Here is a 27,307-nt window from a genome sequence, read left to right as displayed (position 1 = left end):
CTATGACAACACAAATCATACAAATTGGTGAACATCTGAAAGAGATTGTGAAAAGACAATATGTAGCTGGGTGGTTTTTTTTAAAGAAATTTCATTAACCTATTTTCAGAACAAGCAGAAGTGCAGGGCTTGGGAGTGTCCCTGCTCTGTGAAGCTGAGTCATACGTGAGTACTTTCACTGTCAAAATGTGAGCTGGGTTTATGACCCAATGGTGGGATGTCTTCCAATTGCTCAACTTCCACTTGTGGATGAGGTGGAAGGATGTGGTTTTGGATATGGCCTGTTGTAGACAATGTCACCTGGTTTTGGCCATTCCCAGAGGACCCATTGGTAGGTGCTGATCTACCTTGGTGGGAAAAGTGGTGCTAAAGAGGCAGAGAATACAGCTACCTATATGTCAGGACCCAGGACATTCCTCTGGCTGCCCTGGCTGATTCGAGACCCTGGCAAGGGGCTCAGAGACCTTGGCACAGAGTCAAAAACACTTGTGCGTTTGATTTTAGTCCATAGAAAAGATTACCAACTTTGTGTGAAGATTTACAAGCCACAAGAGTTTGAGTAGAATGATAGTTAATTTGTCACAGGGTGAAAAAGTAGAATTTTTGGGTTTTAGAATGGGAGTTCAAGAGGCAAGATGGAGGAATCTGGGCGTGTCCTGTCTTTCTTCTTCTTCTTGTCCTCCATCTTCTGCTGTGATGGTGACAGTTCTGGATTGGTTTAGAGTAGAGACAGACTGTCTAACATAGGTGATAGGTATTGGAAAATTATTGTAAATAAAGTATATATAGTTTGTATAAATATAAAAAGAATGTAATAGATAAGAGAAAATTAACAACCTTGAAAAGCAGAAACAACAAATCTCGACTTCTTCTTCAGTCACGGGGGTGGGAAAAAAAGACTTTCTAAATCTCAGGGGTCATCTTAACCACAGAAACCTGAGACATATTATGTGTATTGAGCATTGGGAGCTACTTTCCAGCTGTAAGCATCCATAGAAATAGGTGCTTTGATTTACACACTTCCTATTCCAGCTTGCTTTCATCAAGTAAGCAAAGGTTGTGTACATGCTGTGATCTGCTTTTTTCTGACAGTCCGCTGGTATGTGCTTCTGTTTGAAGTGTTTATGTTTATTTTCTCAGCAGAGAAGAAAATATTAGTTTTGTGTAAATTTAACAGGCATTTTTAGCAAGTAATTAGTCTCCGAGTATTTCCAGGTTAAATATGCTGTAACTAAGAAATACTTGTGTCTCACAGAGACAATACTTTGACTTTATTATTGCAGACAAGTGAAGTATGCTACAACATATTTATCTGTGGGAACAGTGAGGTTTGATGACTTCCTAGGCATTTACAAATTAATGTGAGTCATCCTTACAATGTGTTTGTTTCCTTGCATGGGGAAATATAATCAATGCCTCTCATTAGAAATGTTCTTTTTTACAGCTAAAAAACTGCTTATTTGTGGTGGTGAGATATCAGTCTGACTAAATGACTAATTCAGGCAATAAAGAAGGTCCTGTGGGGAAGGTGGGAGTGAACTATTTACATGAGAATTGGTCATTGTTTGTTAGATGTCAGAACCAATCCAGATTCCAATTCCTATGAACAGAAGCCCACATTTTCCAGTAAAACATGAAGTTCTGACTAAGACGTTTGATTTCTAATTGTGAAGTTATTGTCTCTCTCCTTTGGTATTACAGAAACTTCTTTTGGGCCTACCCTACGATTGCAGTGAATCCAGAAGTAGTTAACCTTTTACTAAGGCATCTGGACTACCACTGCTTAAGACATGTAAAATACCATTAAGGTAGGCTATTAGAAAGCCTTAGAAAATATCCAGAGAGAATCTGGAATAGTAAAATTTCCTATTCCTTTAAAATCCTTTACTAACTCATTTAGGTAAGTTTTTAACAATATTTTATTGTGTGGAGCAAATGAAATAAGGAGAAACTAGAACCTTTTTTGTGCTGGAATTTGAGTGAGTCTTTAAGTGGGTGGCCAAATTTCACTTTCCTTGGAACTGAAGGTATGTATGTGAGTCTCAGTGAATAGGTTTAAATACATTGTCTTGAGGTCAAAGATAGAAGCATAAGATTTGATTTCCTGTCCCACTTGTCAGGCTTAGGCATCACTATGAACTTTGATTTATGTGCTTCCTTTTCCAGTTTGCTTTCATTTTGTGAGCAAAGGCTGTAAATACACTGATCTGCTTTTTCTGGCAGTCTAGCAGTATGTGCTTCTGTTTGAAGGATATATGTTTATTTTCTCAACAGAGAAGAAAATAATGGTTGCATATAAATTTAAGGGAATTTTTAGCAAGTAATTTATCTCTCTTATTTCTACTATCTTCTGTGTATTCAATGTAAAGTTTTAGCTGTATTATAAAAAACTTACTTCCCTAGGTTTGTTTTTTTTTGCATATCTATGTGCATACTGTGTATGGGTGCTCATGTGATGAAGAGCTTGTATTGCTGTATTCACCTCATATCACTAGGACAGCTATTACAGCTCAGCATACTCTATCTCACTTGCACACAAAATTCCTCCTGGGTACTTATTTCTAGTTTATCTCCTTTGGACTTATGAGAGTTATAAGTTAAATTCTGTTAATGACAAGTTTTCCAACAGAAAATGTCCACCCTTAAATTTAGGAAATATTTCTTTTATTTCAAATATCCAGGAGCTGTACATACTTCACTAAGTCTAACTGGAAAAGTATAGTCTGTAGCTTCTTAAATTATACCTGGTTCAGAATTAAGGCAAGAATTCATGTAGAGAGATTTCAGTTTCCACAAGGATAAAGAATTTGTAAAGGGAGAAGCAGGGTAAAAAGCAAACAAGTAATAAAAGTCTAATAAAAATGCTAAGATATTTGCACACTTGACGTGTCTACAGCTACTGGTTTAGAATGATTATGAGTTGTGCCAGGGACAAATATAAAACAAGTTCATTGCTTGCACATGAATCTTTAAAGGCCATGTGTTAAGTTAATGGGCTACTGATAACTTATCACATTTTATGTCTAGACATCGAAGCTAATGCGAATAGAAATATTTTCATGTGTTTTTTCCCTCTGGTGGTATTCCCTCCACAACTGTGCTCTTTTTCTGCTTCAGTGCTGATAAGAATAATAATGGAAACTTTTGTCAGAAAAGACAGGCAGACAGACACACACTCCCCCACACCCCCTCTTACCTTTTCATGAAATAATGTGGAATATGGAGCTTTGGCCCTTGCAATGACGTGTTATAATTTGAATGTGGTCATTTCTTCCTAACCTAGAATAGCTGATGCACTGTTTACCTCTAGAGTTATCCTCGAGGGGCTTAGAATATTTAGGTCTTGTTTTGCATCTGCTGTAGTACACTTGGATTTTAGATGGGTTACCAGATAAGAAAGACAATTCTCCTGGTCATACAGTAGATTTTTAGACTTTTGTAGAGCTATCACTTAGACAAAGTTTTAAATCAGGAGGAAGATTCTCGAATTCATGGTGATTTGGCTACTCTTGCAAGTGGTTTTCCATTAACTTTGTATAAAAGCTCCTTTGAAAGCTCTTCAATTAGCAAGATTCCCCTACTGAAAGATTAAAGAATGACAAGACTGGGAATTGCCTTAAAAACACTATGGAAACATATCTAATTTATGTAAGTTCTAGCCGTCTGACAACCTTTATAACATCCTTTGTTCTTCACTAAATTTATAGAGTATCTGCCAAAATATCATTTACATGTCCATGTAATATTTGCTTATATTTTACCCCATCATCCATTGGGCTCAAAGATTTGATTCTGTCTTATTGTCATTAAAATTGGGATAAATTTTCCTAACAATGAGCAATGTATAGTTAACCATGCTTATCTGTCAGGTCACTTAGAAGCTTTCAACAGTACTGATGATGAGATGTCTTGCCTTAAGGAGAAGTAATATCCAGGTCAGCTTACTGAAACAATTCCTTGAGGATTGTATCTTCTGAGTAGTGAAAGAGGCTTGTATGTCCAGCATAGTGTCTTTTGACATTTTCAGACCTGTCAGGATGCCGTGGGTGCTGGGCTGCTCTGCAAGGAACACAGAGCCTATAGAGACCCTTGGACAGGAGCCCTGTCCCATGGTACCCAAACAAGGGGAGCAGAGCAGGTCTAGGGGGTTATCAGGGCAGTAAATAACTCTCATTTCTTGACCAGGATGTGATGACAGACTTGGTCTGAGGCCACGCTGGGAAGGCAAGGTCGCAGGTGGTCACAGCCACAGGCATCCCTGAGTGCTGCTCAGACAGGGACTGTGGGGCAGCATTCAGGCCAAAAGCAGGTCCCAAGCTGGGAAGAGGTCCCCAGCAAGGCATTCTCTTGGTTCTTTCTCACACATCTCTTTCCCAGCAGCTTCACCCAAGGTTCAGCCACACTGTGCCAGAATTGGTCATGAACACCCAAAGCCAAAGTGCTGGCAGTGGGAAGAGGCTGCAGAACCTGCTGATACCCTCAGCAGGTTGAAGCTGAGGAGAAATAAGTCTAATTGGGATAATTTGATAACAATCTGAAAAAGACTGTTAAACAGAAGGTAAACAAAAGACGATTCTTAAAAACTTGGAACAATTAATTTCAATCCTGAGCTCTTTTTTTTTTTCTTTTAAAGAGATAGTTGCTGATAAAGTGAAGATAAAATAAACAAAAGGAAGTATCTTCTCCATAATGATTTGCTATATCATGAAAAATATAGCAGAAGTCTATAGACTTCTAGAAGTGGCAGCAGAAGTCTAATTCAGAAGTAGGCAAAAGTACTTCATCTCTTTTGTGGAATATAGATCCCCAGACGACAAGTAAACTTCATACTCAGGATGTGACTTTTGGTTCCGGGACACCCTAAACCATTGGCTGTGAGGAGTTTGGAAGATGTGCCAGGGAAAAAATGTCTCTGCATCAGGCATACTTGTTACATAAAGTAATTATCCTGAGATAGTTAATCATGCCTTCATAATATTAGCATTCACTATGAGAATATAACTTAGCTGGACATGAGTCTTTTAACTCTCAGGATATTAGAAATAGTGCAGTTTGCTATTGCATATCTTCTCAGTTTTACAGGTGCTAACATCAAACTTATCCTTCAAACAAACTATGGGTTCCAATGGTACTTTTAGTTAGTTTCAAAAGCTCATCAAAATATTTAGTGTCTCAGGCCAAAGGTATCTAAAAGCCATCCTGAATCTCCTGGTTGATGATTTTCATCTCTGCACAATGCAATAATCATGAAGTTTTCCTGGCAATGTTGGAGGATTTGGAAAGAAGTCACTGGGGAACTAAGGATCATTACAAATGTCAGCATATTTTTTTTTCTTTCAATCTGGCTTTTTCTAAGAAAAAATGTATGTGACTCCGTATTTTAATACAGTGTGTAAATAATTCCTTCAGAAAACCCAAACCTCAAATCTAATAAACCCTGAAAAACAGCAGAACAAAGCTGTCCTATTCTGTCTCTTTTGCTCTCTTGCTCCTGGGGAACTGGTGGGGAAAATCCACAGCATTTCATAGTCTTCTGTTCCCTTTCCTTTCCAAATTGAAGTAGCTCAGATTGTGCTGTAATAATCACAGAAGAGAATAAATATAAAATAGGACAAATGTCCCAGTTTATGCCCAAACTAGTCACATTCCACCATGTTCAATCAGTGAAACAAACTAATAGCTTTTTTCCCTTTCCTTCCATGCAAGAATATGCAGAGAAATTTGGAAGTCCACTGTAGACTGAAAATGCAAATAGGATATTAAATTATACCTTTTAACTTTTTATATATAGTAACTCCTAAGATGTCTTTGCATTTTTACTGTGTTTTCCATGAGTATAGATCTCAAGATTTTGTATTGGGAAATTTATACAGAAACCCCCCATTTTACTCTTACAGTCTTCTTTGTAGAAATAGGGTTTTTAATATTATCTGCCAGACAGTCAAGGAAGATGACATGATGTGATGCCAAATGACCCTACTCTGAAGATATAAGTAAATAGTCCACTGCTGGTATATGAAAAGAAAAGCAGCAAACCACATAATTTCATCTTCTTCTGAGGATAAATTTTCCTTAGATTTGACTCATTCTAACAGAAAACACCTGACATCTTTTGGAGGGAGAACTGGAGCCTTTAGAAACTCCTGAATTAGTTGCAGAATTCTCAAATTCTACTTACCCTCATAATTTCTAGCCATGCGACATGAACCTGAATCAATGCAGCCACTCACAGTTGTTTGCATTTGTGATAGGAAAAAAAATACTGATATATATTCAGTGTGCACTCAGTGTGCTTGGCCCAGTATGTATGAACCATGTGATTCTGTTTTACAATAACTATCCCAGAGGAGTCACAGTAAATTGCCAGCTGGAGTTCATTTTAACACCTCATGGATAGTTTATAATGGGGAGAGTTCCTGCTGTGGAATACCGTGGCAGTGTTTCTCCCCTTTCTCCATTTCCGTCTTTCAAATGAAGTCCTGTGATCCTTAATGGTGTCTTCTATCATATACTTTATTATGAATCTAAATTCAGATGCGAGACCACCATGGGTGTAATATGTCTTTTGTCCCAGTTTGAGTTTTCTCCAGCTCTCATATTGCTGTGTTGGCAACTCACAGTCTCCAAATACTGGTGTGCCATCATAGTGTCTCTCCTGCTCCTTCTATGCTGGAAAGGTCTGAGGAGCAGATGGAAAATGTTTACTTGTCTCTAGGTTCAATCTAAGCTCATAGGCATAGTATCAGACTTGGTTTGGGGAAGCAAATATGAACCCATTTCCTGGATGTGACCCGATCTGGGGATATGAGATGTGGACATTCACATCACATCTCTTCCCCACTCGGTGGGTTAATGAGGTAATGTTAAGGATTTGGGTCTTCAAATGCTTAATTAGGAATCTGCTGATGCTGGTGAACCCATTTTGATATGAGTCCAATAGGCATTCTTGCTATGAGATATTGGATTTGGGGTTAACCCTATGCTCTATATTGATACTTAGATCAAATTCCATTGATACTGTTTACTCCTTGGCTTTCATTTTCACATCTTTAAGTGGACAATAAAATTTTTATTGTTGAGTGTCAATGAGATCCGCTTTTGAAATATAGGTTTTACCCGGGGAATTTTACTGTCTACTTCTCTGTATGTATTTTAGGTAGAAAGAACTTCTTATTAAAATTGTCGGAAAAAGAAATTATGTATTATATAAGCTTTTGAAATCCTGCTTTATGTTGAAAAAATAATAATAATACAATAATTAAAAGAAACACCTTGCTCTAAATATCTGCAGTGTAACCTCATGTGGGGGTTCAGACTTTTAGCATTTTGTTAAAATGTATAGATATTTTGCATTATGTACTCCCAAAGGCGTAAATAATCAACAGCAAGGACTGACTGAAGACCTCATGCTCTGACAGTATGTCTGTAACCTCACATTGTGTCAGACCCCAATTAGTAACATTTGAATGAAGTGATCTAGTGCAGCTAATTAACAGCTAAGACAATTTTTGATCTCTTTGTGTCAGAAGAGTAGCAGAATGATTGCGAGGTTAATTTTTGAAGTTAGCTCCATTAATGCACACAACTCTGAAAAATCAGAAGTTTGTGTTGCTGCAAAACTGGAATTTTACTCACTGTCGATGCTGTGCTTTATTTATGTCTCACCATGTTTAAGCTGGTCAATGATGCTCAGTCACTTTGGGCATGAATAAATGTGATACTGAATGCTTTGCTCTTTTTGCATGTGGAGCTGAATATGAAGAACTGGTGGGCCTTAACTTTGCTTTTTTACAGAGATATTTATAGGTATTTATGGACTTACTGAATGAAAGCAAAAAGAAGTGTGTGTATTACACACATGCACATTAGTTGTGGTAAAGTGCAGGAAAAATTATTATTGATGAGTTTGAGGTATGATTGTTGGTGGAACCAAGAAAAAGTTTTGGGAGAAAATCAAGCTAGAGATGATAAACTACTTCTGCACTTGCTGTCTGTTTTGCAAATACTTTAGCTAGCCTTTAAAAAAACAAAGATGGCATTTCAGTTCCTACAGTTATATAACTCTAAGAGACTTAGTTGGGGTTTCTGGAAATGTGTTGGAGGTCTTAATGTAGGATCTCTGGGCTCCAGCTGCCTTTCTTTAGGCACATGGGGTCATCAACAGCTTCTTGTCACACCTGCCAGCTCTATGTCTTCATCATTGTAAGTAATTGCAAAATGACTCTCTCTGTACCAGTGTCCAGGCAATTGAATCAGCTTGTCTTGCTTTTCCCCTGCATCTCAGAAATGGGATTTTTTTACCTGGATCCTGGCCACATCATCTGTCCTCAAAGTCCTGGCCTCTCAGTCCTGCATCTTCAGCAGCTGGTGGAGGTTGCATGGAGCCTGTCCAGGGTAGGAATGTGGATTTCCTCTGCGAGAAAAAAACAGGGCATGTGGGAGGATGAGGTGTGTAGGCAGGAAACACACGCACTAGGATGAGAAGCTGGGATATGGACATGTGGGCCTGAGAACTGGGATGTGTACCTATCTGAGGGGACTGGATATGGTCTAGACTATGTCTAGACATGATCTAACAAAAAGTACTAGATTTTTGGCTACAGGGAGCTTGAAAAGTTCCCAGGTTGAGCAGGAGGGATGCTGAATCCCTCATCCAGCTGCTTCAGGACAAATTAATAATGGAAAATTCTCAAGTATGGTAGTTTTCACAGCTCTGCTGGTAATCTGGCAGTCTTACCCCTGCTAGAGGCAGGTAGCTTTGAACTGGATTTGTGGACGTGAAATGAACTCTTGTTATTTGTCATATTTAATTGCTGAATTTGGTAAGAAAACTATAGCTCTAAAAATATTGTAGGAAAAAAAGTTATTTGTACACATAGCAAAATAATATATTCATACTTATGCAAGAACATTTACATTCAGAAAGACATTTTTCAAAATAAAAATAATGTATTCCTTCTCATTCCTCCTCACACTTCCCAACCCACCAATTCCTTTTTATGTTCAAGTTTCAGATGATGTAATTCAACCTCTTTGTGAACAGAAGTTGGGCTGAAAAAGAGAAAACTTTTTTTTCAATTCACAGATCTTTTTTAGATCCCGGACTCCTACAGAGTATCAGTTATACAAATATAAATCACAGGATTGTAGAATAATGTATTGATAGACATAACTATTCTTCAGGAAACCAGAGAAAAGTTCCAGAGTTTACTGGAATACTGGAAGATTGTCATGTCCTTAAATATTAGAAATCTTATCTTTGTCATGAAGTATTGTACTCAGTGACATCCTTGGTGACTCTTCAGTGAGCAGCATTGGTAAATAGATCTGGATATGCTGTGAGAAAGCCACTTTAAGTTAAATCTTCTGCGAATCTCTTCTCTGAAAGTGCATGCATCTTCAATCAAGTATTCAAACAGAACATCTCTTGTTGGTAGGAAGAGTTTTATGACTCTGTATCAACAAGATAGTTGATGGGTTCCAAGAAAAGGATGTTACCCTGAGATTTGTTCACCAATCTACAGAGAGAAACCTGTGATTGGAAAGATAAAGAAAAAAGGGGAAACCTGATCCAGAGTTCTGTTGCTGACTTTCAGGAAGGTTTTCCATACTTACTATGTCCCAGCTGAATGTCCTTGTTGGTAGCCTCTAATCCCAATTCCCTGTAGCTGCTCTCCTTCTGGTCTGATGACTCTTGCATGCCTGATCCCACAGCACATAAATCATCTCTCCTAACTGACCTGAATCCCAGGGCTGTCTTGTGGAAGATGTGGATTTGAACCTCTTCTGACTGAAGGAAGCCACTTCATTGAAAGCGCTCTTGCACCTTTGTGGAAGGTAGGAGATGTGGCCAGAAAGTCCTGAGTCCTTCAGGGGAAAGAGAGGTAGCTGATCCAAAATGGTTCTAGATATCACTTTCTCTGACTATAGAACAAAGAAAAAGGATCTCCCTTCAGAGGTTTTCAGACGCTGTTGCTTCTCTCCCTGATGTTCCAGCATAACTGGGGGCTAATTTTAGGAGGTCTAACTTATATCCCTCAGGCAACCACTGAATGTAAGAAAGCTGGATGCACAAGATGGGCAATGAAGATGTGCATTGTGAATTACATATAAGATTAATATAGGCTCTTAATAGAAATTCTTTCCAAATAGTTGTCTTTAATGGGATACATGCAGGTCAGAATGAATAAATTTGCCCAATTTTCCCTCTTTCATTTGAACTGAGAAACTCCTAATATTTCAGCTTCACTTGTCTCTTTGAAATGGCACATTGAACCCATTTTACAACCTGATACATACTGCAGAAACATTAGGCTAATCTATCTCTTTTTTTTTGAGTTTCCTTTTATTTTATTTGGCAATCATTGTGTATAGGCTCTTTTCAGATCATGGTAGATTTTGCAAGACTGGATTTAGTTGGTAGTGGCACCAAAGGAAATATTTAATTTAATAATTTTTGATCACAAAACCGCTTTCTTTGCTATGGTATCTAAACTTAATTAGGTTTATTGTCAGCTAGATCACTTGCAGTAGCACTGTTTCCCTTTGAAGTTTATCACATTCAAACCCTCTAGATAATGTCAGCTATTAGACTGAAGACATCAAAATTGTGATAATGACTGATAGATCTCTTGTACTATCTTTATCAGTGACTTGTGATTACAGTTCAATATGTGAATGAATTGACAGTGAATCTCTTCATCCCTTCAATCCTCTGTGGACTGCTCAATAAAATGAAGCTGAGTATTCATTTTTCCCTTTAAAAAGCATCCAGAAATATTTTTGCAGCTTCATATGTGTATGTTTCACAGGTAATGATAGAACAAGGGGTAATGGCTTTAAACTGAATGAGAGTATGCTTTGCTTAGATATTAAAAAGAAGTCATCTGCTATGGGAGTGATGGCCCGAAGAAGTGGTGGATGCCCCATCCTTGGAAGAGTTCAAGACCAGCTTGGATGGTCTTGAGCAATCTGGCCTGTGGAAGGTGTCCCTGCTCCATCCAACTTGGCTTAATGTAGCTTCTCTCAGGGGAATTTTTAATTATACTTTCCCTTCTTCCATAAACTTATGCCAGTTCCAAGAGTGAATTTTCCCTTGGAGGCAGACTGTGATGCAAAATCCCTGACCACCTCGTCCAGGCAGCAAGCAGAGAGGCTGCCAAGGGCCTCAGCTGTCAGCCCATAATTAGCATTTGTTTAACCTACACGTTATTTACACACTTGTTATGGACAGCTTCTCCAGGAAAGCAGTCCTTTGACCTTCCCAGCTGGGACTGGAAGCAGGGAGTTCAGTGTCAGGGCTGATGCTGGGTGGGAGCTCCCTGCAGCGGTGTGGCTTGCCTTCTGCAGACTTTCTGCAGCAAAATGAGGGAAAGGGCTGCTCTTTTGCTGTGTTTCACAACTACTCACAGACTTTGGAAAGGTTGTACATTAAAAATATTAGAAAATCCAAGGTCTGAATTATCAATTCATTCTTGGAAATCACTGAAAGACTTTGTTTCTGGTTTTTGGTTTTTTTTGTTGTTTTTTTTTTTTTTTTTTTTTTGGTGGGTTTTTTTGTCAGAGAGGCAAGGGTTTTTGGCTGACTAAAATTTTTCTTTATGGAACCTCACCTGTTCTCATAGCATCTAATCCAAGAACCACAAAAAGCAATTGGAAAATGATACTAGAGTTTTGTCAGGCTTCTGACTGGGCCCTTTACCTTGAGCTAGGAGTGTCTATGCACAACATCCATAACAGGGTCTGGTACTGGTAGCATATGCAGAAGGGTTCACAGAAATTAAATCTAACCCCTCTTCTGGGTCCGAAAATCTTGTACTAGACAACTTTGGGCAGGGGATAAAGCAAAGGACCCCCTGCACAACAGGTAGCAGTAGTAACACTTTGCTACCCCAATGGGGTGCTCTGAGGATGCACAGATGCACAGGTCTGTCTGTGAGCAGGGCTGTGAGCATCACTGTCAACACTGAAAGACTGAGGTAGAGGGACCAGAGCTCCATAACCCCATCCATGGACACAGGGAGATCAGCCCTGATGTATTAAATTTGTGGCACGCAAACTTCAAAATCAGATTTCTCGCTCTCAAATTTTTCCAAAAGTAGTTGGTGTAAGTAAACTTACATTTTTTACATTATATCTAGTTTCACTAATTACATGTGGTAAAGATTTATTCTAGAGGCAGGTTTGCACGACTGTCTGTAGTATAGTAAATATAATAATCTGCCTGCTTTGTTAATATGTAACAATTAAGTAAAAGCTGCAAGAAATTGTTCTTATTTATGATCAAGTCTCTCTTGCCTGTACAGGTTTGGAGGCTTTGTTTTGTTTATTTAATTTTTAAATGATATAATATGGCAATTCTTGCTCTTGCTATTTACATTCTGAAATTGCTGTTGTGATAAAAAATCTCAAACTAACAAACTCAACCCAATCACCCAAGTGTTTTACCCTTATGCATTGGGTTGTCAAGACTGAATGTGTTTCTCTCCCTTGACTGCATTCCTTTGAAAAGGACAAGTCAGCACAAGGTGGTGCTAAATAGCACACCATTAATCTTTTTCTAATATACAGCCCTGAAGGGAGCTTTGGGAAAAGGCAGTCAAAGGATCTTTTAACAGCCTGATAAAAGATTTTTCTTTTTTTATTACTTGTTTGTCATGACTGGGAGACTTTTCCCAGTAAAGCCTGCTCACTTTGGCTATCAAGGATGACAGCCAAAACCTCTGAGAGGTGTGGGCCCCCAGTCTTTGGATAAATGAAGTAATGTCATTTTTAGCTTTCCTTACAGGAAAGTGTAGCCATTATGGACTTATTTTTAAGTGGATGGTGGTATTTTTCACCTCTGTTCCACAGATCTTTGGTTCTGTGAGTTGTTTCTGAGAAAATCTGTACATCGTGTGCTGTGGGCTTAAGTTACAGTGTTCTGTATTTCATTTGGACAAATTGCTAAGGAGAGGCTGAAAATACAAAATGGGTGGAGAAAACTGGAATGCCTGAGCAGATTCAGGACTGGCAGCTCCAGGGAGGATGGGTGCCCCTTCACCCAAGAGCTGCTCTGTTCTGTGTGCTGCTGCTCTGCCAGAAGAGAGGAGGGATGCAGTGTTTGACAGGCTGCTGATCTTTTTGCTTTGTCTGCAAGCAGAAGCACTAACTAGATATTTTGTTTTCTTGGCACCAAATAACCTCTTCTGAGAAAATGCTCCTGAGATGCAAGCTGAAAGGGATGGACATCATTAAATACTCTATATTTTAGGGGAAGGCAAAATGAAAAAATATCTCTAAAAATCCCCCAAAACAAAATTGTGTTTTTCAAGTAAACACAAATCAGATCAGCTGGACTAAATTAGCTAGTCATGCACTTGTTGATGCTGTGTTCCTCAAAGAATCTTGACTCCACAGATATTTGGCAGCACTTTGACATTGTATCTGCACCTCAGAGACTTCCTTTTGTGTCTTTTGCCCTTTAAAACATGTGTTATAGGTAGGAAAGGTCTCTAGGAAAGCCTGCGACATTATTTCTTTTGCAAAACAACATAAGTTTCAGAGGGGTTCTATTTTTTCCCCATCATTTAAATCCCGTTGTCGGAGAAAGCTTCTTAAAAAACGAGGGGAGCTGTTACTAGGCTTCCTAAAGAGGTGGTCAATACCCCAAGCCTGTCAGTGTTTGAGAGGAATTGGAGAATGCCCTTAACAACATACTCTGACTTGTGGTCAGGCAGTTGGAGAGGATGATTGCTGTAAGTCCCTCCCAACTCAAATATTCCATTCCATTCCATTCCATTCCATTCCATTCCATTCCATTCCATTCCATGTAATGAATAGCTAACTTTCTCTCTTAATTTGTTTGGACATGAGTTGAACTAATGAGGTTGGCTCTATTCTCTCTTATATGGACATATATTAGTTAATATACACTAATATAATAATATTACCAGAACTGAGGTTTGAAATCCAGTCTGAGTAGCTCCCTAGTTCTTATAAACTAATTTTCCCCCAGTGGCACCAGATCTCTAAAACACATTTGTAACTGTAGTAACACATTCTCTGTTGGAAACAAAGTGCAGATCATGACTTGTTCTTCCTGCATGCCATTGACTCTCCATTTTATTAAGAGACATTAATTTTATTGAGAATTAATGCTTTATCTATTGGCTCTTTACCAAGCTTGAAAATGCTGTTCTATGTTAGCATTCTAAATCATGTTATATAACTATTCATAGGCATTTTCAACAGAAGATGAGTCTGGACAACTCATCAGGATCTGAAACATCCAAATTTATGGTGAAGTTCTTTAGGTGATTGTGGTATGAGCTGTTGGAACAAAATTTGGCAGGCATCAAGAGATTAGACATGTTTATATAGTGGGAACATTGAATTAGTTTTGGATAAGTACCTGGACTTCAGAATATAGTTCAGCGACTGTCTGGAGTAAGCAAGACATTCTTTCTTCAGATAGGTTATCCCACAAGTTTTTACTGGATAGGTGCATCAGAAGTCTGCTCTGATATGGCAATCCCTGCTTTGTATGTTTTAAGCATCAAGTGCAGAAAAGAGCTGGAAACACAAAGTGGCATTTTCAAAGGTGAGATCTGATACTCCTCATCTGTGTTTTTAGTTCCAGCCAGGAGTCTGAGTGGCTGAAACTCAGACACTATTAGACAATATAGCGGAGTTTGGGGGGGTGGTGGTGCTGGAGGTGGCATTTTTTGTTTGTTTGTTTGTTTGTTTGTTTGTTTGTTTTGTTGCCGTTGGTTTTGGTTTTTTGGATTCTTTTTTCTTGTGAAGAACATGAATTCATATATCAATAATCTTCCCATTTCTTATGATCTGTCTAGTTTTTCAGATGTGAGTCTGTAGATTCTGTAGCTTTCCAAATCCTGGGCTGGTGGCTTTTTATTTGTCCTCCATCTCCTACCTCAATTTATTTATCTCCCATTTTGACCATTAGCAGTAAAACCAATTTAATAAGTTTTATTTGATAAATAAATCTCAGGTGGCAAAGAGATCTACTTTGAGTCCATTCAGCACCAAATAATTAACGTGATGTAGAAAGAAGGTACATTTCCTTTCAGGAAGGCAAGAGGGAGCACGTGAGGAACCAGCCTAGTGTCTTGGTTAGAGGGCATGTTTCTAGGAGCTATTTCATAAGGCAGCTTTGCAGTTTCTGAATTGGCACTGAAAGCAAGTAAAAAAGACTAAACAAATCAAACCCCAGAAAACTAACAGCTTTATAGATAATGATTCTCCAACTATCAGGTGAGGCTCAACAGAGAAAAAGCAAATGGTGAAGTAGAAATCAAATTGATTTCTACTAATCTCATTGCTCCTGTTGATACTATTGCACTGCTACTTGTTTGTGCCAGTGGGAGAGAGAAATTTGTGATGCTGACCACCTCAGCAGGGTGAAGAGTTTCAGAAGGGCTCTGTATAAATTGAGAATGAGTTTACTTTGTTCCCTAACCTGGTCCTTCAAACTGACTAGTGAGAGATTTTGCTTGATGTAACTGCTCTCATATAGCACAGCTGAGTCATTGGTCTCTTTCATCTGCTTTATTTCTTGTAATTACAGGTCTGCATACAAAGGTGTGAGCCTTTGGCATCTACATTGCCTCAAGTGATTCAAGTGCTGAAAGAGGAGACATTTTCCTCATTTTGTAATAACACTGCCTTCGATGAATGCTATAAATCACTTGGTCCTTATGCTGATTTTCCTTTGGCCTTCTGGTGTTGTCCCTCCTGCAGTCTGGAATGATTGCTGCTATGAAGCACAGTTTGTTTCTGGGAAAATCATGCTGGCATTTGTAGCTTGAGCTCCTCTGGAGGATACCGCCTATTCATGTACAGAGAGGCCTAGTGCTTCACTTGCTGGAAAACTGTCAGTACTCTCTGGAGTGTTAGTAGCTTAAGTTACAAGTGACTGCATCTTTCAGGCTTCCAGCCTCTTATTCCACTAGGATATAAGAATTTGACATTTTGATTTTTTGTTTAATGAAAGCATTCTCTTACCTATAGCTCAGCTGTTCTGACATTTAAAAAAGAAAAGAAAATATATATTTTGGAAACCAGAGATCTTGACAATATGGGAACGTTGTTTTCCATCCATCCAACAGTGTGATGCCAAGCAATTAGAAAGAAGAGTAGCATTGGCCTTCACACTAGGTTACAGTGAACAAAACATGACCAAATATTAAACATAAATTGTGCCCACAATTTTTGATTCAGATCTCAGTCTGAACAATTTCCACTATTAGAGGTGCTTACAGCTGAGTCTTGGGTTCAGTCTAGGGTAAAGGGATGGATTGTTTGCATGTGTGGTTTGCAAATGGGCTTGGGTTTAGGTCCATTTCCTCAAGATGGACATGGCCCTTTGCATATGATTGTTCAGGCATACTGCTGCTCTGCAGTGTGCTTTGGTGTCCATCGGATCTCGAGAAGCTGTTCTGGGTGGCTGCACAGTTGAGTTCTGTCTGAGCAGGGCTGCAGATGCTGCTCTGCTGAGTGCTCCCCTCTGAGGTCTTAGAGGAGAAATGGGCTGAGCTCTTGCAGGCTGAACTCATAGCAGCTGGTCCAACTCTGTGTTGTGGACCCCACACTGGAGTCTCCAGGGTCGGCTGACAGCAAGAGAACCCCTTGGAAGCATGAGGTCTTCAGGAGCCACGGGGACGGGTGTGGTGCATGAGTAACGGTATGTGATGCATGTGCAAGGGGCCTCTGGAAAATACCTGAGAACACAGAGATAACAGCAGGAACTCTGTATTTATCTCTGAGCTGGAAAGAGTTGCTCATTCACTTCACTATCCGGTCCTAGCAGAGCCAACATCTGAGAAAGATATATGCAAGGTCAGACAGATAGCTAACCTGCCTTTCAGAAAGTTCTTCCTCCTCCTGGCTGTTTCATTAGTTTGTGAGCTAAGGTAAGAATAATATATATCTTTAACCTTTTCAAAAAGAGCTTTGGATGTTCTTATTATCTGCATGAATGTCTAATTCTGCTTTTATTGCTGGCCGGTGCTTGAATGCATCACACAGCAATGACTCACACTGGGTAATGGTATGTCATGTAAAAGGCACCTCTGTAAAATGTATTTCTTTTCTGCTGCACTACTTGTGGCTTTCTTCTTTTGTTTATGGAAGACTTGTTTTCATAAGACTTCTTTCAAAACTTATCTCTCAGAGAGACCAGTTTCACATGAAGGTCCAGATTCTCATTCTACAGCCATGCAGTTTAGAAGCACTAGCCTTACATGAGAATGGCACACAGTCTACAAAAGCATGCATTATGGATTTCTGCTACAGCTGCAGGAAGAAGAAAAAAAAATACAGGGAGTTGCAAAAAGTTCCTTTAAATAATGCATGGTCTCTTGATTTGGAAATATCTTTGATTTTTTTCTTTTCATTTTCACTGAGTTTTTAGGCTAAGTTTATTTTTTTTAATGCTTAATGTTGACAAAGCTGTAGTAGTCTTTGAACCAGCCAGAGTAGCTGGGAAGCTGACATTCCTTTTCAGTAACTACTGGGCATTGCTCATGTGCTCAGGTATTCCATGTTAACTGGTCTTGCCTCTGTCCTCTTGGGCTCCATGGTGGTGTGTGTGAGTGTGTTAACCAAGAAAACTCATAAGAAATGTCACAACAAAAGTTTGTTAACCGGGAAAACTCACAAGAGCAGCTGAGCAAGACAGTGATTTCTATTTTTCATCAGAGGAGCGGCTTTTTTCTGGTTTTGTTCCATGCAAAATATTTCTCTCATTCTTTGAGGAAGATTGCATTCTTCAAATTCCTCAGAAATCCCTTCAAATGACTCTGGTTCTGCCTGGTAGCAGTCATCTTCACAGGAGCTTCAGCTTTGTTGGTTGGCAAAGAGGCTGGTACACACAAAGGAGCCTACTCAAATTTCCTGAACTCAACAGAAAGTTTCTTCAATTACAACAGCAGATTCTGGACATGATTAGTCTTGTCTGATGGACTTTTCAGAATGGAAGAAGATCCATTAAGATGTTTTTTCAAGAGTTTGTTAAAATATTATATTAAGATTAATTTAGTTTGCAGCAGGGTGTATCAGAAAGTGAAAATATCCCTGAGGTAAGGTCACAAAAGGGCTCGCAAGTCTAACACAATAAATGGAAGTAGTGGGTTATATTGACAGATACAGTTCCTAGCAGAGTAAATACTATGAAAACCTGGGAAAATGCTTCCAAAATTTTATGTGCTATTTTGAACTTCTCTCATTAATTTGTTATAGAATTAATTTACTTCAGTGAAGCTCATCTTATTTAGACCAGCTGGGGATGGGGTTTACTATATGCTGTTGGGAAGAAGCAGGAACACATTTGAAGATGTTTGGCAAAAGTTTTCAAGTTATTCTTGTTGCAAGTGTGAGAAAATGTCAGTGCCTGAAGAAAGCAAACGAGTTACCTTCATCCGTGGCACTTATTTATTTAATGTGTATTTAATAACTATGTATTTAATGCATGACTTTCACCACACCCAAAAACAATATGAAGGATTTATGTTGAACGTAAAAGTGAACTGCAGGTTTCTCTGCTTCCCGTGCCTTTGAATAATTTTTACATGTTTTCTGTCTGTACAAGTTCAATCGACTGAAGGATACGATTATGCTGGAACACTGTGAACTGAGGAAAAAAAGGCACCCCAATACTGACAAAAATGTGTAGGTTTCTCTAGCAGTTGAATGAGGGTGAATTTAGTTCACTGAGTTTAAACTGAAGTCTGTGTGGGTTTACTGCTGACAGGGTTTGAAGGGCAGATTGGCAATATGGTGCATTTCTTACTTCCTTTCCAATTACTAATGGAAACCATTATGAATTTGTATGGAACCATAATTGAAACCACATGATTTCAAATCGCTGTAATACTTAAATTTTGTCTTCATAAAGCCTTCATATAATCTATTATTTCTTCTCTCAGTATTGCTATATAGGAGTATTAATACTTGCTCCAATAGTATGAAAATACAGACAGGTCCCTGTATGTAGTGGGATGATTCTTTTCTATACTCCAACAGCCTTCTCTTTCCATGTTTCAGGATCCCTAACTCTGCAATTTTCTTTCAGTACATTTTCTTCTGTTCCAGTGAGCATTAATTCTTACCACAATATCCTCCCAAATTAATTCCCATCACATTATCCTCCCAAATTCTTTCCCTTAATAGTATGTTCTTCACTGCTGAATGCCACTACTGCACCTGAGCTATTCAGCAGGCTGCCATACCAGGTGGATAGAAGAAGGAGTTCCTAGGAAAGGGATAGGTTTGTGCTACAGGCTGAATATAGGACTGCAGTAGTCTGTTGATTTAGACAGAGAAAGGAACATCTTTTCTGTGTATCATACAAACCCCCCATTTTTTAGTGTGCCATGACAAACCCAACATAATAACCAAGAAGTCATAAAAAATGTCTTGAATGGGCCTCAGGGACACAGCAGCCAAAGGCATTTAAAAAGGAAAGAATTTGAAGACAATTGAATTTAAGGTGTGAACTGAGTTGCCCAATAATGAATTTTATGTAAATATCAAAAATTTTAAGAGAAAGTAAATGGCTTTACTTTTGTACATCCTTGCTTCTTTTCTTGTTTAAAATAATAAGAGTACTCCTGGTAGCAGTGAAATAATTTAACTCCACTATATGAAATGTAATGTGGTTTATGATTTATTCTTCTGGCTGCCTTCTATGGACAGCTTTGCCTAAATTCTGTAGAGCTGAAGGCAGTGGATAGTGGCATGAAGCCATGGAACATTAGTTAGTGTAACAAAACAGAAATGCAGGACTTATTGAAAGTACTGAAAATCTTGGAGAAAAAGGAAAGTAGCTGAAGAGAAAAGCTGAAATAGCCAGGATAATAACTTGATAAGCCTAATGTGAAATAATGTGTGGATTAGCCTGACCAACAACAAGAATGGGAGATCTCTAAGTTTGGCCACACACCCAACTGTTATTTGTGCCACGTGATTGTGTGTACATGAAGGGATTTCTGGAAGAGCTGGTAAGTTGAAACTGATTGTGTGAGTCCCCCTGGCGCAGATCATCTGATCAGCTGTGAAAATGCCAGGGAAAGACCTCCTCTATTTTCCCTAGTCCCACATAATTTTTTTTTGGTATTTCAAAATTAATTGATAACAGAGGGTTCTCATAATTATCATCTTTCCCCACTGCTCCCTGGAATGCCCCTCCCTCTTTTAGATTTTGGCTCTTGTCCAAACTACTACCATCTCTTTTTGCCCACCACAGGAAGAAGTGCAGTTCCGCCACCTTTATCCTCTGGAATTATTCAAAAATGAGCTGTCTGAAAACATCTGGCTGTGTTTTAGCATGCTGTTTATCAAACTTGCATGCTATTAGGCAAATACAGAATTATGAGTAAGTCATACCAAAAATGAGCAAAATAATCATGCTCATAGACTGCAAAAAGAAACAAGTAAAAATGTATTTCATTGTAAGCTCATAATTTTTCCTTGAAGAGTCATTATGTAGAAGTATGTTTGGCTTTATATGTATGCCCTTGTGCTCAATATATGTTTGATTTAGGGGAAGAAGAGAGGGAGAATGGACAACACAGGGGCTCTCACTTCTGCTGCTCTGATGATCTCAGTTTCAGTGACTGAGTAATTCCTAATTTGTGCAGATGGCAGATGTAGGCTCTGGGGTCTTCTGGTTTATCAGTTTCCAAGAACTGGCTTAAGAAACCTTTTTTAAAAGTTCAAAGAGCAATGTTTTGAATCTCTGGGATACATTGTATTCTAAAGGAAATAATTTCCATGTCCTTTGAGATTTGGTGCTCAGTTCTGTTTCACTCTGGATGAATTACAGTGTAGGAAGGAAAAAAAGAAGGTGTTAGTATTTAATCCTACTCCTATTTAAAAAAAAGTTGTTTAGAAGGGATCAAAGTTCTTTTCATGCTTTACTAAAGACTAGCTGAAAGATAATCCTCCCTTGTTTTTGACTCTATGATTATGGATGCATTATGGATGTTCATACTGCAAATGCCGCTGCCATTGAAAGTTCTGATGTGAACACAATATGGGTTCCTAGGTGTTTACATTCAGAGCAGTACAGGGTCTATCTTGCTTCTTGGTTATGACAGCTGGTTCCAATTTTTGAAGTGTGTTCACTGTTTCCAATGAACAGTACATTGCATTAACTAGGTACATCATGTCTTCAGATAGCTGAGGACCTGCCAGACTGTGAGATAGATTCATTGCTCAGACCTTCTATCATGAGTAGTCATTTTTCATTAGTTGCCCTGAAATTTGGTGAAAATAGATGAAGATATAGCCATAGGTGAATTTTGGTCATTTTTGAGGAGACTTGACTTTGCTTTTAATTGACTTTTCCTTTTTACATTGCAGATTTTATTAAATGAAGGCCGATTATAAAATATTTGGTAGTGAAAGGTCTATCCAGTCTGCAACTTCAAGGTTGGTTTTTTTGTTTTTGTTTGTTTGTTTGGTTTAGTTTCTTTCTCTGTCATGTATACTCACATCCATTATGTTGAAGAATATTCCTGCTGTCCACTGAACCACGTCAGACCTGCAATTAAAATGTGTTCTCTGCAGCTTCCTTAGGCTGAAATCAGACCTAGATCTAGATACAGCTTCTCTGTAGCATCCTTCCAGTCAGAGCACAAACAGCACACGTCATTGCTGGATGCCAAGCAGAGGAGAACAGAGCACAGTTCACACCCACACTCATCTCTTGGATGACCTTGCAGCTCTCAGTGGGGAATATATCCAAGTTTCTTATCACCACATGGAGAGCTGGAGGGAGAACAGGAAGAGAAGCATCTGTTTCTCCCCTCTTAGAGCACTGGCTCTAGGGTTAGGGGCACAGCTAGAGAGCTTGAGAGCTTATTAGCACTTCCAAATGTTTAATTTCCAAGTCTTACAGCAAATGGCACATGCATGTCCCATTCTTTGCTGCTTATGGAAAAAGACAGGCTTGAATAAATGCTCTGTAATAATCTGGGAAATAGGAAGAGGGGAAAGAAGTACCTAGAGAAAACTTGTTATCCCAATTAATGTGTCATTAGACTGACTACTGGCTTTAATATTGCCCTAGTAATGTTTGAGATGAAAATTTATTACTTCCTATCATTTACTGATTATACTATAATTTACTGATCACATCCAAGACCCAGTTAGCATAGGCCTTCTCACCTGGGGAAGTGATAGCTCTGTCTTTGCTGTTTTCTTGAAATCCAGGTAGAAGATGGAAAATGCAAATATCCCCATGTGTAGTGGTTAATTTGGCCTCCAATTTTATAACAATTTTATAATTACAGAACACTGAGGAGAACTATTTTAACCCCTCCTTAATCATTAAGTGTGCAGCTCTCTGGGGCAGGGCATGTCCTATCTTGGCTCCTTATTGTGAGCTTTCAACAGCTTTTATATTCAAATTAGTTTTCTTTACTTTGAGGGCCCTCTCAAGTTGTTCCCTTTTCAGTCAAGCACTCAGCCAGAATGACACTGTTCCTATTCCTTTATAAGAATCTCAAGACAACACAAATTTTATTTTAAATCTGAAGTGTTCCTCACACTGCCCTATTTTTCACTACTTCACTGTGTTCAAATACTATGAGAGATGTGTCAATTGACATTTTTTCTGATGAAAAGCAGCCTAACCTTTCTTAAAAGAATTCTGCCAAGTGTCTTGTACAATATACTGCCTTTAATTCACAACCAGATGGAAAAATAAAAAAAGTATTTTTAGTGAAAATTTAATAGACGTATGAGTTTCCACTTTATACTTTTGTATGGTGAGAATATGTATTCTTTTGATGCATTTATTTCACAGACCAGTCACATCACTCTCATATCTTAACATGCCACTTCACATCCTCATCTGAAGTGCAGTGCTGCTCTCAAGAAATGCTTTCCAATCCGCAGAATGTGGGCAATGAGCCCAACATTACTCATGGTACATTTGTTCGTATAGATTTTAATTTCTTTAACATGACATGAGATCAGAGTGGCATGTACCCTCTGAAAGCAGCACAGACACTTTTAGTCATACTTTTATATACCTCTCATAGTTTACAGATACTTTCCTATCTACTCTGGAATGTTGATTATATTTTGAGGGAAACTTTTTGAGTGCTCAGATACAGTCTAAAGAAAGAGTATACATTAAAGCGTATTTTGCACAAAAAGATCACTGTATTTTTATGGGTACCTCCTATCCCCTCTTTGATTCATTAGGCATACAAATATTTCCTATAAAGAAAAAAAATCAAGTATTAAAACATAAATTCCTTCACTTAAAAACACTTTGGAAAAACAAAAGTATTTATATATATATATATGTATGTATATATGTATCTATACCATCTGATAGAGTTTATAAATTTATTTCCTACAGTGATCATAGATGAATACAAACCCTGTGGTGGCATTTGCTTGGGTACGATTTCTGGAAAAATAATTTTATTTAACTCTTCTTTTAGTACTCGCTTTTCCTGCTGTCATTACCTGGTACTATTCTATGCTGCATCTATATCTATATTTGTAACTATCTATCTATCTATATCTATCTATATCATCTATATCTACATCTATATCTATATCTATATCTATATCTATATCTATATCTATATCTATACCTATATCTCTCTGGATTTATCCATATATCTATCAGCTTTTCCACTTTTTTCTTGTGTTTCCTCTATCATCTTTATCTGCGTTACTCTCATCATGATGGCATTGTCAAGTTCTTGCAAGCAGTGTAATCAGTTGTTATTTTTCCTTCTGTTTTCACAGAGTCTGGTTTCTGCTATTTGTCACAGCATGCAGAATTTTTTTGTTCAATTTTGTTGTTTTTTCTCTGCACTCTAATTCTGAGCCTCATGTATTTTTCCATCTCAAGTCTCTTTCATTTTAGCATGCTGGGTTTTTTTTGTCACGTACCCATAAACTAGTCCACCATAAAACACCTTCCATGGAGGGGATTGGGAGGGCACCTCATCAATGTCCATAAGTATCTGAAGGGAAGATATCAAGAGGATGGAGCCAGGCTCTTCTTGGTGGCGCCAAGCAACAGGACAAGAGGCAACAGGCAGAAACTGATTCACGGGAAATTTCACCTGATCATGAGGAAGAGCTTCTATACTGTGTATGTGACCATGCACTGGCACAGATTGCCCAGAGAGGGTGTGGAGTCTCTCTCACTGGAGATATTCTAGAATTGTCTGGACACAATCCTGTGACGTGCTCTAGGATGGCCCAGCTTGAGCAGGGAGGTTGGACCAGATGCCCCACTGTGGTCTCTTCCAACCTGATCCATTTTGTGATCCTGTGATTCTGTGGTTCTATGTCCTCCTTAGGTTAGCATCTACAGTTTGCTGCCTGGTTGTCAGGTAGAGACTTTCCTTTCCCAGTTATTATTTGCAGATGGCCAAGTGTCCAGACTGGGCAGTGAGACATGGTCAGTAGTAATTTTTAGGGAGAGAATTTATTTTTTTAGTTTTACCTCTAGGGCCATAGGCCATTTTTAAGTCCCAAGGAGCCTGACAGAGTCTGGATAAAGTCAGATCTGCCTTCTGACTGTCGCTCTGAGCCCATGACACAGCAACATCCAAGTGCCACAGCCATGCAGGACAACTGGCTTTAGCTGAGTCACCTTACAGGTACAGTTTCCCCAGATACACCAGGAAAACAGCAAACACAACGTGTTTCTGGTTGTGTGACCAGAAACAGATTTTTTCCATAGTCCAATTTAGGCTTTTTGGCTGTTTCAAGTATTTACTAGCAATAGGGTATTTGAATTCTTTCTGGAACTGACTCTGATGAAGCTTGACTCTTCGTTCCTCCTGACCTCCTTTTGACTTTTTCAGCTGTGATGAATGAGTCAGGGTCTGAAGGTGGTGATTTGGGTGCAGCCTTTTCTTGTGCTGCTGCCAGAGGATGTTTTCAAAAGGAGAACCAAACACAACATCATTTAGGAGTTTACTTCTTACCCTCCTTTTCATCCCTATAATAATGTTCAAATATTACAACACAAACGACTGTCATATGTCAGAGCTTGTCTTGTTGCTTGCCAGCATTCAGGCAACAGATTATAATAAATTATAGAGAAATAAGCCTCTTTCTTAGAAAGCTAGAATAGATCTCCCTGTGCTGTTGTGTCTGTCTGTGTGTAAACTGTCTGTTACGTACCTCTGGAAGTGTTCAGAAGATTAATGCTCTAAAATAGCTCTACCCAGAAATAAAATTGTGATTATATCCTGTTGTCTACAAAGTGGGTCTAAAAAGTCCTCAAAGCTTTCCCTCAGCTGATGGAAATAGTAAACGTTACCAAAACAGAGAGAGAAAAAAAGTGTTTCTTTGGGCCATGTGCTCATCATCAAAAGGGGAAGGAGACAGAGACTCTAAAGAAAGGCCTTCAGGTTTTGTAATCATCTTCCTGACCCTTCAACTAGAGGCACTTAACATCTGCTGGGAGAGATGGCTATAAAACCAGGAAGAAATTAGTGAAAAAAAATAATTAAATTGTCCTATTTTATTCCCAGGACGACTTTCTGATGTTGTGGAGTGTTCTGTACAACCTCCAGTAGCACTTGAAAGTATGTCAAAGCCAATAAAGCTTTATGATTTCAGCTAAACCCCGGATTTTTGAATGAAAAACTGAGAATTCAGGGATTGTTTCCATCTGCACCTGCCAAATCTTTTGGCATGATGCTGAGGTGGGCAGAAAGAGGCAGCATTTTCTTGAGCTACCACAACCTAAACCTGTTCAGCTGAGCTTCTTGAGCCCTTATGCTTCTCTCTCTTCTCTGCGTTCATGGTTCATGAGGTAGTTACATCTGAACTTCACCCTACCTCTCCTTGTTCCTCCTCTTCCACAGGACAGTGGGACAGAGCCAGAAGTGATGCTGACATGACAAAATGGGGAAGTCTTTCATACATGGATGAGGAAAAATGGACGAGGAAAAAAATCTTCTTCCTTAAGTTTTGAATATGAGTCTTTCAAGATGTGGCCATGGGAAAAGCCAAGGCAGTCCAAGAAAATGTGAATTTGTGGGTGGTAAGAAAAGATTGTATGATGCTTTCTGCCTAACTTGAGTTACAAGCTTGTGCTCACTCTTTAGCACATAGCAAAGCAGTCATAAATGCTTACACTGAGTATTTATTGATGTAGAGAAGTGGATAATGTTAAAAACCTCTATAGTATACTTCCTTTCTTTCTTAACTTTAATAAAAAAACCTATTTAAAATCATACTTTATAGAGCCTGAGTGACTTTCTTACCAAGATAATAGTGGACCAGCTGGTGTAAGGACAGTGCCCCTCAGGATCAAAAAAATGACAGGTACATAAAACAATAGACTGTGTCTGAGGAATAAAAATTAATCCAAATTTTGTCTTCCCTTTCATAGAACACATTTTTATTCTGATTCAGACAGAGCACTGCAACACAGAGTCTTAATCTATTAAAATCAGCACAGTTAAAAATGTTTGATCAATAGACTCACTTTTGCTATAAAGTTCAGATAAGGTAGATCAGCTCCTGATGTAGAAAGAAATAGAGTAGAAAGAAATTATATAGCCAGGCTGAGCACTGTTTGCCTGGCTCATTTCTGTGCCTCCTTAGTTGCGTGAAAACATAAATCACAGTTTCTCTCCCACTGGCATCCTCTGCTCACAGAGGGCACTCAGGAGTTTGCTGTTAATGCTGACTTCCAGAACATTTATACTTCAATAATAAAATTACTGGGAGAGTTAAGGGAGGAAATTCAGCAGCTTGTTTCCACAGCTGTGATTCAAAACCTCAAAGACATTCATACCCAGTGAATGAGGCTGCTTCAGACCAGCACTCTTTTTGCATCCTGTCTGCTTTCTATCACCTCATTAGGTTTTTTTGTTTTTTAGTCAGAGGTCAGCTGTGTCCCTCTCCCATTTGTACACCTATGGAGGGAACCACTTGGTGAATTTTCCCAACAGTGTGAGATTTCCTCTTGTGTTATGCAAGTTGTGTAACTCTTTTGAAAGTCTCAGTTTTACTCTGCTTATTTTATTTCTCATATTTCCTCTTTGTCAGGCCTGTTCCTCTGTGGGCAGCTACTGGATACTTTTCTTCATGAAACTGATCCTATGGAATAGGTGGGGTGCTTTTTCTGTTTTAAAGCATCTGCAACTGGCATATTGCTGCTCTGTATGGCTGTGCTATGTTGTATTTCAACAAGCTAGGGAAATGGGCCTGAAAAGATGTGCTCTTATCTGTAAATAGTACTTAAGGATACATTTTTTTTTAAGCACATGACTATTCCCATCAAAGCCGTCTGTGTAAGTGCTTTATT

At 38.7% G+C, this 27,307-nt stretch overlaps 1 long non-coding RNA gene across 1 annotated transcript; it reads left to right on the top strand.

Moving 5' to 3' along the window:
* Positions 1–16,815: 16,815 nt before the first annotated feature.
* Positions 16,816–25,987, top strand: LOC135455651 (uncharacterized). Its single transcript, XR_010442373.1, has 3 exons — positions 16,816–16,913; positions 21,364–21,432; positions 25,857–25,987. It is a non-coding gene; the product is annotated as an uncharacterized LOC135455651 (long non-coding RNA).
* The last annotated feature ends 1,320 nt before the right edge of the window (positions 25,988–27,307 follow it).

This window comes from Zonotrichia leucophrys, chromosome 1, assembly GCF_028769735.1.
Source record: "Zonotrichia leucophrys gambelii isolate GWCS_2022_RI chromosome 1, RI_Zleu_2.0, whole genome shotgun sequence".
Taxonomy (NCBI): Eukaryota; Metazoa; Chordata; class Aves; order Passeriformes; family Passerellidae; genus Zonotrichia; species Zonotrichia leucophrys.
The sequence above is the reverse complement of the archived record's forward strand: the minus strand, read 5'-3'. Positions and strand labels throughout refer to the sequence as shown.